This window comes from Amblyomma mixtum, chromosome 5 (assembly GCF_055824585.1).
Source record: "Amblyomma mixtum isolate Tamu chromosome 5, ASM5582458v1, whole genome shotgun sequence".
Classification (NCBI taxonomy): domain Eukaryota; kingdom Metazoa; phylum Arthropoda; class Arachnida; order Ixodida; family Ixodidae; genus Amblyomma; species Amblyomma mixtum.
In genome coordinates, this window is record NC_143016.1 from 166,546,810 (window position 1) to 166,561,309 (window position 14,500).

Below are 14,500 nucleotides of genomic sequence, written 5' to 3' on the forward strand. Positions count from 1 at the left end.
CACTACACAAGTCGCTACCCCGCGAACATTCCGCCTGACCCGCTCCTTAACCCTATCGGTCCGGCGTGGCCCCGAACAAAGAGGGCCTGCCACGAGTCTGGCTCAACGTCCCAAAATCGGCAGAGAAATCGTCCACAAGGTGTTAATTAAAGCCCCACGTTGGGCGCCATTATTTGTGGGCGATTCCTCTGCGCGGGGACGCACAGGCAGTCACTCGAGGCAGGACTTTGTACAAAGGGTTTATTCTCACATCAGGGGGGCCGGTCGTCGTCGTGGCAGCTGGGTCAGGTGGTCCTTTCGGCAGGGCTGGTCCGAGAGCGAGAGGCCGCGAGCCTGTCCGGTCTCGCCTTATAAAGGCTTTCTCCCAGCCTCGCTCCCCCCGCCCCCCCACTCGGGAAGAAGGGGTCCGAGGGTACCCGCGGTGAGCGGCGCGAGATTTGACTTGCCCGCGAGCAGACCCTACACTGTGCAAGAATGAATTGGACATTACAGCAGATTCATCGCAAATAGAACGGGCACACCGCATTGGTAAATACGACCCGGAAAAGTGCAGGCCAGTGATGGTAAGATTCACATTGTTTAAGGACAAACAACAGATCATTGGGAACGGCATCTAGCTGAAAGGAACTAACTACGCTGTGCGCGAAGATTTTTCCTTTCAGACACGACTGGCTAGAAAGAAGTTGATCGAATTTGCCAAACCACAAAAAGTTCCGTACAAGCTAAATGTCGATAAGCTGAGAATAAACGATAGTGCTTACGTGTACGACGCCGCTACTGACACCGTAAAACTATCTTCCGCATAGGTAAGGTGTTGCTCGGCTACACGTGTCATCAGGAAAGACCGAACATCTTACCCCAATAACACCGCGCAATCGCAGCTCTCCTTACTTTTCACTAACATACGCAGCATTCTTCCTAAGCGCATCGAACTTTGTTCATACCTTGACAATTATGAATGCGACATTTTAATACTAACCGAAACGTTGCTCCATAAAGATATTAGGAACGATGAAGTCTTGCCTGATATGGACAGTTTCACTATCTACAGAAACGATAGGAGCGACAGAAGGGGAGGAGGGGTGTTGATTGCAGCTAAAAAGCATGTAACTTCTTTTCTCGTTGATATTCCTAGTAAATTAGAAATCTTGTGGGTTTGCATCACATCGCCATCTTCCAAGCATCTTCTTGGAGTTTGTTACAGACCACCAGATAGTCCGCAATCATTCGTCTCCGATCTACATGATAACCTAACTGAAGCAAAAGCTAAATTTCCAAAAGCAAGTATTTGCCTACTAGGTGACTTCAACTTTCCCGAAATTGACTGGCCGAGCTTAAGTTCGAGAACACGTGATAGCACTAATTTTGTTCAACTAACTCTCGATTTTTCTTTGGTCCAATTAGTCGAAAAACCTACCCGAGGAAACAATAAGCTTGACCTCGTATTCTCGTCAGTCCCAGACAATATAAGCCCTATCTCTTATTCTGATGGCTTCAGTGATCACGAACTACTTAATTTCACGATTTCCATGCCTTCATGCGCACGTGCACAAACACATAAACGTATTTTTGATTATAACCGCGCTGACTTCAATGCCATTAATATCGGGTTACAATCCTTTTGTGACACATATCTTCCGACTTTTTCTCAGCGTTCGGCCAACGATAACTGGGTTTTGTTCAAAAATAGTTTACTGGAATTAGTGCACCGTCATATACCACTGCTCACCCTACGCACGAACGCGTCTAAACCATGGTTCAACAGGATGTTACATGCACTAAAAAACAAGAAAAAGCGACTTTTCAAAGCTGCCAAACGCCTTGGCACACCGGCTTCATGGCAGAAACACAAAATCGCCGAAAAAACATATTGTAGTGCCATCCGCAAAGCAAAGCTTAAATATTATTCTCATGACCTTCACTCCCTTATGACACACAACCCTAAAAAATTTTGGAAAACGATATCACCTATTGACACTCCGGTTCTTGTTTCGTTGTTGGATAACACTGGTGCTCCAGTTATAGAAGAAGAATGCCCACTTATATTTAATAATTATTTTTCTTCAGTGTTCACACAGGAAGACCATTCCACTACTCCACCATTAGTAGATGCCGATTACCAGTACATGAGTCCCATAGAAATAAGTGTCTCCGGTATTGCAGCATTAATAAACAATCTCAAGATTTCGACTTCTGCTGGTATTGATGATATTAATACAAAAATTCTCAAAAGCACAGTGATCCATTCAAGCAATATTCTCTTCCATATCTTTCGTCAGTCGCTATCAACTGGTGAGATTCCAAGGGATTGGAAAATTGGTAAAATTATCCCCATCTTCAAATCAGGTGATAAAACGAACGCGCAAAATTATCGCCCTATATCTTTGACATCTGTCCCATGTAAGATCCTCGAACACATCATCGTATCAGCAGTGGCGCAGCATATAGATAGTAATAATTTCTTTTTTTCTAACCAGCACGGGTTCAGGAAAGGCTTCTCTTGTGAGACTCAACTACTGGAATTTACTAACGAGCTACTACACAACATGGACGAGAACTTCCAAACAGACTGCATATTCTTAGATTTTACAAAAGCATTCGACCGCGTTGCGCATTCACGCTTAATAGGTAAAATTACTTCCTTCAACCTAGACTCACTAACTACCTCATGGCTAAGGAATTTCTTGTCTTTTCGTAAACAGGTCACAGTTGTTAACGGCCACTCATCTCCGTTTAGCGATGTTCTATCTCGTGTTCCTCAAGGAAGCGTCCTGGGCCCGTTGCTGTTCCTGATTTACATTAATGATCTGCCACCCAACATTACATCAACCATTCGCTTGTTCGCAGATGACTGCATAATTTTCCGCAAAATCCGATCACCTGCAGATCATCTTGCACTTCAAAGGGACCTCGATCATGTAACCGCTTGGTGTTCATCATGGCAAATGTCACTTAACACTGAAAAATGCAAGTTAATGACATTCAGCCGCAAAAAATCTAACTCTTCGTTCAATTACATGCTCGCTAAAAGCTTAGTCTCTCAGGTGTCTTCTTACAAATACCTCGGTGTCCATTTTTCATGTAACTTGTCCTGGTCCACTCATATACAGAAAATAACAGCTAAAGCATCCCGGACCTTAGGCTACCTAAAACGGAATCTTCATGGAACTCCTGCTACTACCCGTAAGCTCGCCTATCAAACATTTGTTCGTCCGCAACTCGAATATGCGTCATCCATTTGGTCACCTCACCAGGCTTATTTAATTAACTCCCTTGAATCAGTCCAAAATCGTGCTGCGCGTTTCATCTCCAGAAACTATGACCGTCACTCAAGCGTCACAAACATTAAATTATCGCTCTCTCTTTGTACCTTGCAATCACGAAGATTAATTGCCCTAGTCTGCTTATTTCACAAGATAGTCTATAGCACTAATCATTCGACTCTCCCTCTTGCCCAACCTCACCGCACCTCGCGCCGTTTAAACAACCATCTCAGCTTTCAACGCCTTTCAGGTAAAACCGTTGCATTCAATTCATCCGCTTTGCCGCAGGCTATTGTTCACTGGAATGGTCTTCCGGAACACATCGTCAATATTCGTGATCCAGCTTCTTTTAGGACCGAAATAACAGCCATTTTTTCTAATTAATGACGCGTCAATAACTATTGTATAATGATGTTCTTATTGCTTGATGGTGAGTACTAACAGTCATTTGGCATTGTGTAATGATGTTCTTATGTTTAATGAGTACTAAAAGTCAATCAGCATTATATAATCATGTCATTCATGCTCCTGTTATTACCCCTATTTATGTAATCCCCCCCTCACACACTACTCCATGCTTGGAGCCTGTGAGGCAACGTGAATAAATGAATAAATAAATAAACAAATAAACATTCATTCATTCATTCATATGGACTCTGCACAGTCTTCCTTCGGCGTCAGTGTGCCGTACTGAAGAACCAGGTCAGCAGGGTTGCATGCAAACTGGCATACGTCTTTCGTAAACGGCGATAACTGAAAGCCAATTGGTCTGCTTCCTATGATAGCAGCTGTCTTCGGTGGACCTGCTGCCAAGGTGTACATCCTCGGCCTGTTGTCCCAGACGCAGCAAGCCTTCCAAGGTGATTGTTATTTCGAATCTGTTGGAACCGCCCCAGTAATTATGGCTGAGAAATATACTACCTTCCTTGACTGTGCGCTTTGCATGACTATTGTGCCTGTTCTATGCTGAACCAGGCTCGTGCCCACACCAGTGGCTTGGTGATGGTTCCGTGTTAGTTTTAACTCAGCTGATGGGGCTTAGTTATTATCTGTGCATTTTTGGGTCTCTGGCTTTACTTTCAGAACTGTGCAGTCGCTCTATTTGGTTCTTTATATTCTATGATCGATGTTGGCTACACATATGCACGACCAATTACTATGGCCAGCGCTTCACCTCTAGAACCTGGCATGGCAGGGGAGGTCACAGCATTGTCGCAGACTGCTCACCCGTCCCTAGGAGCTCAGCTCAACGGTTCGCCTCCTTCTCATAAAGATTAGTGAATTTTGCCACATTTTACAGTATTGTGTAGTTCTTGGTGCTGCCAGATTATACAGCTATGGCTTAACTTGACTTAGCAAGTCATTGCTCTTCAGTCAATTCCCTACCCTGCAGGATCTTCCACCAGCCCCATCACTGAAAGGCGGCCTCTTGAAAAACTTCGAGCCAAGCGCAGGCAGCTCCGTAACCGCAATAAAAGGCTCAAAGACCTACTGCTTAAGCGGAGTCACATGAAGACCACTGCCGAATTGGTAGAAAGCCCGCGTAAGCTTTTAATCCCAGCTGTTGCTGCTTTTGTTGAAGGCCCGTTGAAGATGCGCAATGTGTGCAAGTTTGGCCGTCCATGGTGCAGCCAAAACAGCCTTTGCCTCGGGCTTGTACTTCCACGCCCCAAAAGGCTACACATATTGTAGGACACTCCTTAAACTTCCATTTGTTAGGTCTCTGCAGCTGTGGCTTGCACGCGTGCCACTCAGGGTCGAGGTTTATCCTGAAGTTTTTGATTTGATAAAGAAACGGCAGTCTTTTCTACGGCAAGGTAGGGCTTGCACTATAATATTTGATGAAATGCATGTTTCAAAGGAGCTTTCGTAAAAATCAGTGCTCGACAGATTTGAAGGCCTTGAAGAGTACAGTGCAGTGCAAGGTAGAAACCTTGCAAACAAGGCACTTGTGTCCGTGGTCAAGGCATTATGCACGCCGTGGAAGCAGCCTCTTGGCTATTTCATTGCAGTACAAGGTCCAAATCTTGCAAACAAGGCACTTGTGTTCATGGTCAATGGAATATCCACGCCGTGGAAGCAGCCTCTTGGCTATTGGTTTGTAGTGCAAGGTCCAAATCTTGCAAACAAGGCACTTGTGTCTATAGCCAAGGGAATACGCACGCTGTGGAAGCAGAGTCTTGGCTATTTCTTTGCAGTGCAAGGTCCAAATCTTGCAAACAAGGCACTTGTGTCCATGGTCAAGGGAATATGCACGCCAGGGAAGCAGCCTCTTCGCTATTTCTTTGCAGTGCAAGGTCCAAATCTTGAAAACAAGGCACTTTGGTCTATGGTCAACGAAATATGCACGCCGCGGAAGCAGCCTCTTGGCTATTGCTTTGCAGTGCAAGGTCCAAATCCTGCAAACAAGCCACTTGTGTCCATTGCCAAGGGAGTATGCACGCCGTGGAAGCAGTCTCTTGGCTAATTCTTTGTAGATAAGACATACCTGCAACTGTTCTGCATTACCTTATTTTCACACGCCACGAAACGTTGGTTGGAGCTGGATTCGAGCCCGTGGATGTGGTTTGTCATCAGAGGAACCAAACTGTTTTTGATTTCAAAGCTTGTAGCCCCTGCAAAAGCTGTATCTAAGTGTCAGTGGCGAAGCACTTTCGTTATTTTCAATGCACCACACTTGCTCAAGTAACACCGCATTATGTTTTTCAAGGACTACTTCAGGGTACGAAGTGACACAATGAAAAGCTCGTACATACGAAAGGGTTATGACAGGGATCGAGAACTGCAAACTCGGTCAATTCCAAAGCTGGGTTCTCGACACTTTAATCTGACTTCATTCTAAACCATCTGTGAAACTCGCAGTACAGGCGTTCAGCAACCATTGCCCGGCTGCATTATCCACGCCTTTAACATTCCAGCAATTGTTACCAGATGTTATACACACGGCCAGATTTCTCGAGAGGATAGACAGACTGACCGTTTAAATAGTTCACAGAAGCGAGAAAAGTCTCCATATGCCTCTGCAATCAGTGCAGAATCCGTGAATAAAGAATTTCTGGAGGAGTGCTATGCAGTTGTCTAAACTATCGAAGTGTTATGCTGTGCACGACAGCCTCTTTGCATCCGTGGCTTCTGCCAGACTATGAACGCTTTGCTGCTTTTATCAGATCAAATTACTTATCGCCATAGTTGCACATACCTCCTTACCAGACGAAAACTGTAGGACGACTTGTAGCACGAGTTCTTCCGAGGCCAGGTTCGACTGAGGAAGGAGACTGCACGGTGGCTGTGCGACTAACTCCCCGATGAATTAGGAGGTGCGCGGGCGAGTGCGCTGGCAGTACAGCGACAGGTGTTGTGCTGACTGACCAAATGTTCTGAGAAGGAAAAAAGTGGTCTCAAACCATTTGAGGGCGACAATGACGGCTATATACTTCGCCATACGTGGACTTCCCCGTGATCAACCCAGTAGGAGGGCAAATGAAGGCGGTTCTGACTTGCCGGACGAGTTGTGTCGAGGCCATTTTCGACTGAGGAAGGAGGCTGCACAATGTCTGTGCGACCAACTCGCCGATGAATTAGGAGGTGCGCGGGCGAGTGCGCTGGCAGTGCTGCGACAGGTGTGCTGGCTGACCAAATGTTCTGAGAGGGAAAAAAGTGGTCTCAAACTATTTGAGGGCGACAATGACGGCTATATACTTCGCCATACGTGGGCTTCTCCGTGAGCAACCCAGTAGGAGGGTAAACGAAGGCTGTTCTGACTTGTCGGCGGCAGGTGTTGTGCACTGCGCTTCTTCGCCACCGACGGGATCCAAGGAGCCGTGGGCAATGAAGCCAACGACGGCATAGCCCAGCCCACGGTCAGAAAATATGTCTGGCTCGTGTCGGCTGCAGTAGTGAAAGTGTTGTCGCGGGAGGGATGGGCTCGCTTTTCGGCGAGCCAGGAAGAGAAAGCGGCGGCGAAGGAGGGCTACCTGCGCCACGGCAGCATCCCTGGCGTCGCTGGTTGTGTGGATGGCACACTCATCGCCATCAAGGCGCCGCGAGGCATTGCTCCACACACGGCCGCCTTCTGGAGCCGCAAGGGCTACTACGCCCTAAACACAATGATAGTACGCTTCCCTCTCCATTTTTGACCGAATATGTTCGACTGCAAGCTCGGGCCTCGACGGCGAAAGTTGCCAACTAAGCTTGTACTCTGCCTGCTTTCTCTCAGGTCTGTGGCTCTAACATGAAAACCATTTCTGTCGACCGCGCTGCCCGGGTTCGGACCACGACGCCTTTTCGTGGAACAATTCGTGGCTGCGCCATGAGGTGGAGCAAGGCCTGCTGGAGCCTTTAATGTATGCTGACGATATCGCGCTTGTATTTATATGACATAATATTGATGAAATACAGGATAAAATAAGTGCAGAGTTAGAAAATGTGTACGTTGTTCACGTCAAATCAGTTAATCATTAATCTCAGCAAGATTAAGTATACAGTTTCGCATTCCAGAAAAAAGCAACTGAATACTGAGAAACTCCACAGATATCATTACGCGGCACAAAACTAGAAGAAGTTGGCTGGTACAAATACTTACAGATTTGATTTGAATCAGACATGCACTGGAAAACACGCATTACCTCTATTCGAAGCTTGCACACAGATGCTAGGTTCTACTTTTTAGACCTGTAGTAGAAGTGCGCCGATATAAAAAGAACAATAATATACAGGACTTGACGATACAGGACTACACTTCGTTCAGTCCTGTATCGTCTGGTTCCTTTTAGGCTCAGCGCATTTCTACTACAGATCTGAAAATAAAACACCAACTAGCCCCACTTTTCGCATTGTTAGCTTATGTTCTACTTAAAACTGGTGAAGGTTTCGCATATCCAATTATACGCATTCTTTAGTTTTCCTGCTTTCATATTCACCTCTCATACTACACTGAGTCTTGGGGTGCCTCTTTCACGACTTACCTCGAACCTCTAATTCGTCTGCGAAAACGCGCTTTACAAATTATTACATTTTCAAGTCTCTGTCAATACAGAAGATCCCTGTATAATTCTGTTTATGTGCTGCTGTTCAATGCATTATGTGAATTAAAAATTGCACAAACAATATACGCAGCATATTAGAGACCAATGATCATCTTCCCATAGCTTTGTGTAAACTCGCATTACGAAATACGCGAGCTGCAGCTAATCATAATTTTAACCTGCCTCCATCTCATAATGCGCACGGAAAAAGGGTCATGGAATTTAACGGAGCCCTGATCTGGAATTCTTCGCCAGTACACATTAGGCAAGCCTATGACATTAGTTCAGCTCCAAATAAATACCTTTTGGAAACTATTGTAATGTTTAAATGAAATTGTGACTGAATGTTATTGCATTGCCTATGCTGTGTGTGTGTCCAGAAATATTTTTGTATTTGTTAATTACTTTCCTGCTCGGCTGTGTAAGAATTTGTACCCTCCGTCACATAGACCCTTTACCAGCTAATGGGTAAGGGTACAGCGAATGTTTTGTATTTTGAAAGAAATTCTGCAAATAACAACGAATGAATGAATGAATGAATGAATGAATGAAGACGGGGAGTTTCTTCATGGTGAGAAGCCAGAAAGCCCTGGCCTCGGTTACATATACATATGTGCGGAAGCTGCAAAAATGAGGCATGGTAGTTGGGCTCACGAAAGCATGTCACAATGCGATACAAACACCTCGCGTGTATTGTCGTCGTTGTGTTAATTGCTCCAGCTGAAACAACACATATAGGCTTTGTTGAAATGCATATTTCCAGCCTAAGAAACCAAGACAGCAGGCAGGCGACTGTATGATACTGTGGTCGTATTCGAAATAGCACGTCGGTTATAAAGGTTTAAAGTTCCAACGCTCTACTCACAACGGTGCTCCCTTAAACATCTAAATCATGCATTGTCCCCACTGCGATGACTCACGTTCAGAAAACCTTGACTGTGAGCTGCATGGTACGAATCTTCCATGGTATGAATGGTCTTGAGATCGGCGACGAAAAAGACCACGCTTAACTGCGCGTCACTTCTGGTTATGCAGGGGACAGTGGCTACCCTTTGAAGCCCTGGTTTTTGACACCTGTGCCAGGCCCTCCCAGTGCGGCCTCTTCAGAGAGGTTATTTAACGCAGCACACATCTCCACGCGATCTGCCGTCGAGAGCGCCATCGGCGTGCTGAAGGGCCGCTCCCAGTGCCTGCAAAGGTACCGGACGCTTCAGTACGAGCCGGACCGAGCTGCCTTCATCATCGGAGTGTGTGCTACACTGCACAACATCTGCTTGGACGACCCCTTGCCGGATGAGGAAGACGAGGATGCGACTGACCCCGACGAAAACAGGCCACCTCTGGATGCAGGCCACATACCAGGCCCAGCTAGCCACATCAGGTATCTGCGGGGGAGAGCTGTGCGCAAAGGTATTGTTGACTTCTTTCGGAGAACCCGTCTCCAGAGGCTGACAAACTTGTGCACGGCACGTCTTCAGTTGCAGCGGCAACTCCATCGTCGCTAGCACTGAGCTCAACACCACCTCGCAGAATAACTAGCCATGGCATCGATTTGTGCAACACATCAGCCATTCTTACTGTTGACAGCACTGCATCGAAAAAATGAAAGCTTCAAGAAATTTAAACGATGGCTGGCAGCGGTGCTGCACGTGCGCAATCTATTCCCCTACGGCGTAGGTGCTAAGCGGCCGGTTTGCGTCTCTTCTGTTTAGAAAGAGAACCATGCCGCGAGTGTCGGACGCCGACAGGATCGGAATGATCGCTGCGTACTGCCAAGAAATTCCCCAGAGAAGATTTGCGGAGGTTACCGGGAGACTGCTTTCGACAGTCAACAGAGTTTTGAAAGCCTAAGACACTGAAGGCAGCCTCTCGGACCTACCTCACGGTTCGCGGCCACGTCCCACGACCGTGGAGGAAGACCTACTGATTATTGCAGCCGCCATAGACAAACCTTTTTTAACATCCGAGCAGATAAAAAAAACGAGCTCGAGCTAAACACTCATGTTGAAGTTTTTCGACAGCGCCTCCACGGGGCAAGCTTTCAAAGCAGGACAGTTACGCCTTCGCTTCCAGATCGCTGCAAAGCCGCCTGTCTACAATTCGCAAAATCGAATAAGGACTGCACTGTGGAGAATTGGGGACAGGTGATGTTCATAGATGAGAGCACATTTACAACGAAAGGTCACCATAGACTGAAAGTCTATGGTGACCTTTCTATCGTGACTATGATGAACAATGATGACACACACACGTCCGCGCGCGCGCGTGCTTGTGCGTGAGTTTGTGTGTGCTTAAGTGGAAAAATAAAAAGTGCAGTCTTAAAACAAACCGCCCAACGTTTGCGATGCTTCTCGAAATGACAAAGTCGCATCCAAGCACTTTTTTGCACGACATGCATTCAAGGGACCCTGAAATGATTTCGATAAGCATATTCTAGTGCAACAGATCAGTAGTTGCGTTCTTGGTTGGTATTCCGAGTCAAATTTGAAAGCTGTGCATGAACCCTATAACTTAATTTTTTTTTAAATTTCAAAAATTGTTGCACGCAGTAGCTTGCAACGGATTAGGACGACACACCTCACCGCGCGTCACCTACCCCGATAACGTCAGGCAGTAGAGGCCAGCTTGAAGGCTGGCTCTTCTGCCCACTGATAGTCATTGGGGCACAAGGTATCGAATAGTTTTTTGCTGAATTTTATATAAAATGAAGTGATCGGTGGCGTAGAGGGCCTAAAGCATTATTTTCACTACTTAGTGACGCCAACAGAGAGATATTTTAGAAATGGTCACTACTAAAATGATTAAAGAAAGCCCGCCGTGAAGATTGATGCAGTCTGGAAGCCTTACTATTTCATTCCAGTTCCCTTGTGCCACTGCGCATCCAACGTAAACATCTGTTTTTGAACCATCTGTATACAAGGTATGAAAGTACAGTATTTTATCTCGGCTGCAAAGAAACTCTTGTGTATAAGCTGCTGCAGAGTGTTTCTTTTTTTTACGGAAGGGCCTAAGAGTCGAACCAGAGACTGCAGGAAAAAGGTACCATGGAGGTAGTCGATCTCGTCTTCGAGCAATGCCAGGTAATGTGTCTAGCACGCCGAGGTTCTCGCACATCTCTTCAAAACGCAAAAAGCTGTGGCCTAGTAGTCTGCGGTTTGTTTTAAATGATTTTCGTGATCGCTACAGATGCGTTTAGGTAGTGAACGAATTTTTAAAATGTAGCTAGGCGTACGTGGAATGTACGGTTAGATAAGGAGTCTGTTCGACAGTTCAACATTCTGCCTCGAATGCCAAGATCGGCAAGGTCGTGAATTCTGAATTTCCAGTCTGTATGATATGCCTTCTCTAAATAAAAAAAGTACATCAAGGCAGTGTTGTTTATGAACAAAACCTTCTCGTACATTATTCGTGGACCAGGTGATCTATAGTGGAGCTTCCCTTTTTAAAACCACACTGATGGCTGTGAAGAAGTTCCCAGAATTGAACGGGAACTTGTATTGAGACTTTCAAAGGATTTGGCGAGGCAGCTGGTCAGGGCTAGGGGTCTATAACGGCTACGAGGGTTTGGCGGTTTCCCAGGTTTAAGACATGGTACAATATTACCTTTTTTTCAGGCTTGGAGTATTTTTCCTGGTACCAAAACGTTTTCATAGAACCTGAAGAGTGCCTCTAGGCAGGCTAAGAAAGATTGGCCAGTATTTCACAGTGTATTTGGTGGTGTCCTGAAGCAGTTTTTTTGCTGTAGACAGTACTCTATTGATTTCCTAGAGGGTAATTAATCTATTGTATTGTTGGTTAGTACCTCCTGTTGTTGGGGGTGTTTGCTTTTCGGCTATATTTTTGTCTTCTAGAAATCACTGGGTATAATGCGACGAACAAGGAACTGCACCGAAGTGCTCCGTTAATATGTCTGCCTGTTTTCTTATACTTGTTTGTGTACTATGTGCTGTTAAAAGGGAAATCGTGAATTGTGAGAAGCTGTCATTTTCTTACCTGCTCCCAATTTTTTTTTACATTTGATTCGACTTTTTATGCATGCTCTACATTAGACTTTCTCAGCACTAATAAGGGCGCGCGCCAAGCTTTAGGCAGTGTGTTTTTAAATTTACGGGGTTCTCTTGTGTAGGGTACCTGCGAAAAATACCCCAGGCTTTATTTTGTCGCTTTTTGGCACCCTTACAATCATGTGTCCACCACACTTTGTGGTTTCATCGCGCAATTCCCGACAACTTAGGAATACCAAAGTGTGCGGCAGCTAAGATGCCATTTGTGAACTTTTAATTCATCTCATTGATGTCCAGATTTTATAAAACTACTTTTTTCTAATTCGGCTGCTGCTCTAAAAAGTTGCCAGTCGTCTACAGGAAGCTGAAAACGTCGCGGTTGTGGTGGGATGACTTCCCGTGAATGTATTAAACTGATTATTATGGGGAGGTGATCGCTGCCATATTGATTGTCAATTACATTCCATTTAAAATCGCTCGAAGCAGATGGAGAGGTAAAAGGCAAATGTAAACAGATCATTTTCTCTGTGTATGGGGCGCAGTATGTGGTTTCACCGGAGTTCAACAGACAAACATTATTGCTGAGAAAAAAGGTCTCTATAACTTCACCCACGGGGTCCGTTTTTTCACTTCCCCAGAAGGATGAATGTGCGTTAAAATAGCCAACTACCAGAAAAGGCTCTGGTAGTTGCTCAGAGATGTTACCTTTTATGCATTGTTTTTGTTCGGTCTGGGCTAAGATATATAAACCACATTGTTATTGTTCTGTGTGTGATCAATGTGGCTGGTACAGCTTCAAATTTGGTTTTTAGTATAAGCTCACGAGCTGGGACATCATTTTTTACATTGATGGCAACGCCGCCTAAGAGCCGGCTTGCCTTCTCTGGGTGGTGGTGAAAGACTGTTTCTTGAGTAAATTTGTGTGTTGGGGACCTAAGTTTGTTTCCTGTACACATAAGGCCACACATGAGAATGTGGCTAAAATTTCTTTGTTATATAAGTTATTATATAGTCCTCTACCATTGAAGTATATCACGAAAACCATTATGATTGTTTTGTGATATAATTCGATAACCTAGTTCCCTATTTCTTTAGGGCCAGTTATTTTGATTTTTCTCGTTTTTCGGTCAAAAAGGCTCCGCCGCCGCTGCTGCGGAGCTCAGTATTACGTCCATCAGCTCACCGGAGGCTGTGCAGCGCCGTGGAGAACCGACGGGTATACTGTTGGTAGGCCTCTCCCGACTGGGGGAGGCCTTGCGGGCCCTTTTTCGAGGGTGGCAGGGCAGCCTTCGCTGCGTCTATCTTGGGTACGCATGGGCCTGCCGCAGGCTCACTGTGTGGCCTAGGCAGGTGCAGAAGCCTGGTGTGGTGCCCCGCCCCGTCGCACCACATCGGCGAAATTTGTTTTTTGCTGTGAACCAGAATGTTCCCTGAGTTTGCACAAATTGTTTCCGTGCTTCCCGGAATGTTATATTTTCTTTGGTTTTAATGGTTCCTTCTCTTTCTTCCAAGATAGGCATAGCCTAGAATGCGCGGGGTGGTCCCCTTCACAGTTAGCGCACTGTGGTGCTGCGTTGCAGGCATCGGATTCTTGTTCATTAGATGCACATTTGGCGGAGGTTTTCCGGACACAACTCTGGGATCCATGGCCAAATCTCTGGCACTTGAAACGCATTCGAGGATTGGGGATCTGTGGTCTGACTGCTACTTAATAGAACCTACTTTTTTGGTGCCAGGGAGTTGGCTGAGGAGAAAATGAGAACTATGTGCTTGCTGGTGTTTCCTATTAATCTTTTTTATTTTTCTGCACTCGACATGAGTGACATTGTGGTCTTTCAGGCCCTCCAGTATTTCTTCTTCAGTCAGGGTGAGAGAATCTTGTTCTGAAGTCACGCCTTTGGCAGTGTTCAGGGATATTCGGGCACTAACCAAAACAGGTATTTCTTCAAATGTTATCATGCTTGAGAGCTTAGAATACTGTGCTTTGTTGTTGATATAGAGCTGTAGGTCTCCATTGGCCAGCTTCTAAACCTTGTAACCAAGGCCCAATGATTTCGTGAGAGAATTAGAAATTATGAAAGGAGAGAATATTCTGGCTTGTTTTTCTTTTACCTTACTATGTGCGACGTGGTATCTGGAGATTTTTTTTTGCAGGAAGAGCGCAGTGACATTGGTCCGCCGTCTTTTATGAGGCCGATAATTTATTGAA

The 14,500-nt window shown here is 45.6% G+C and overlaps 1 pseudogene; it reads left to right on the forward strand.

The window, feature by feature from the left end:
* Positions 1–4,382: 4,382 nt before the first annotated feature.
* Positions 4,383–9,826, forward strand: LOC149344517 (uncharacterized; annotated as a pseudogene).
* The last annotated feature ends 4,674 nt before the right edge of the window (positions 9,827–14,500 follow it).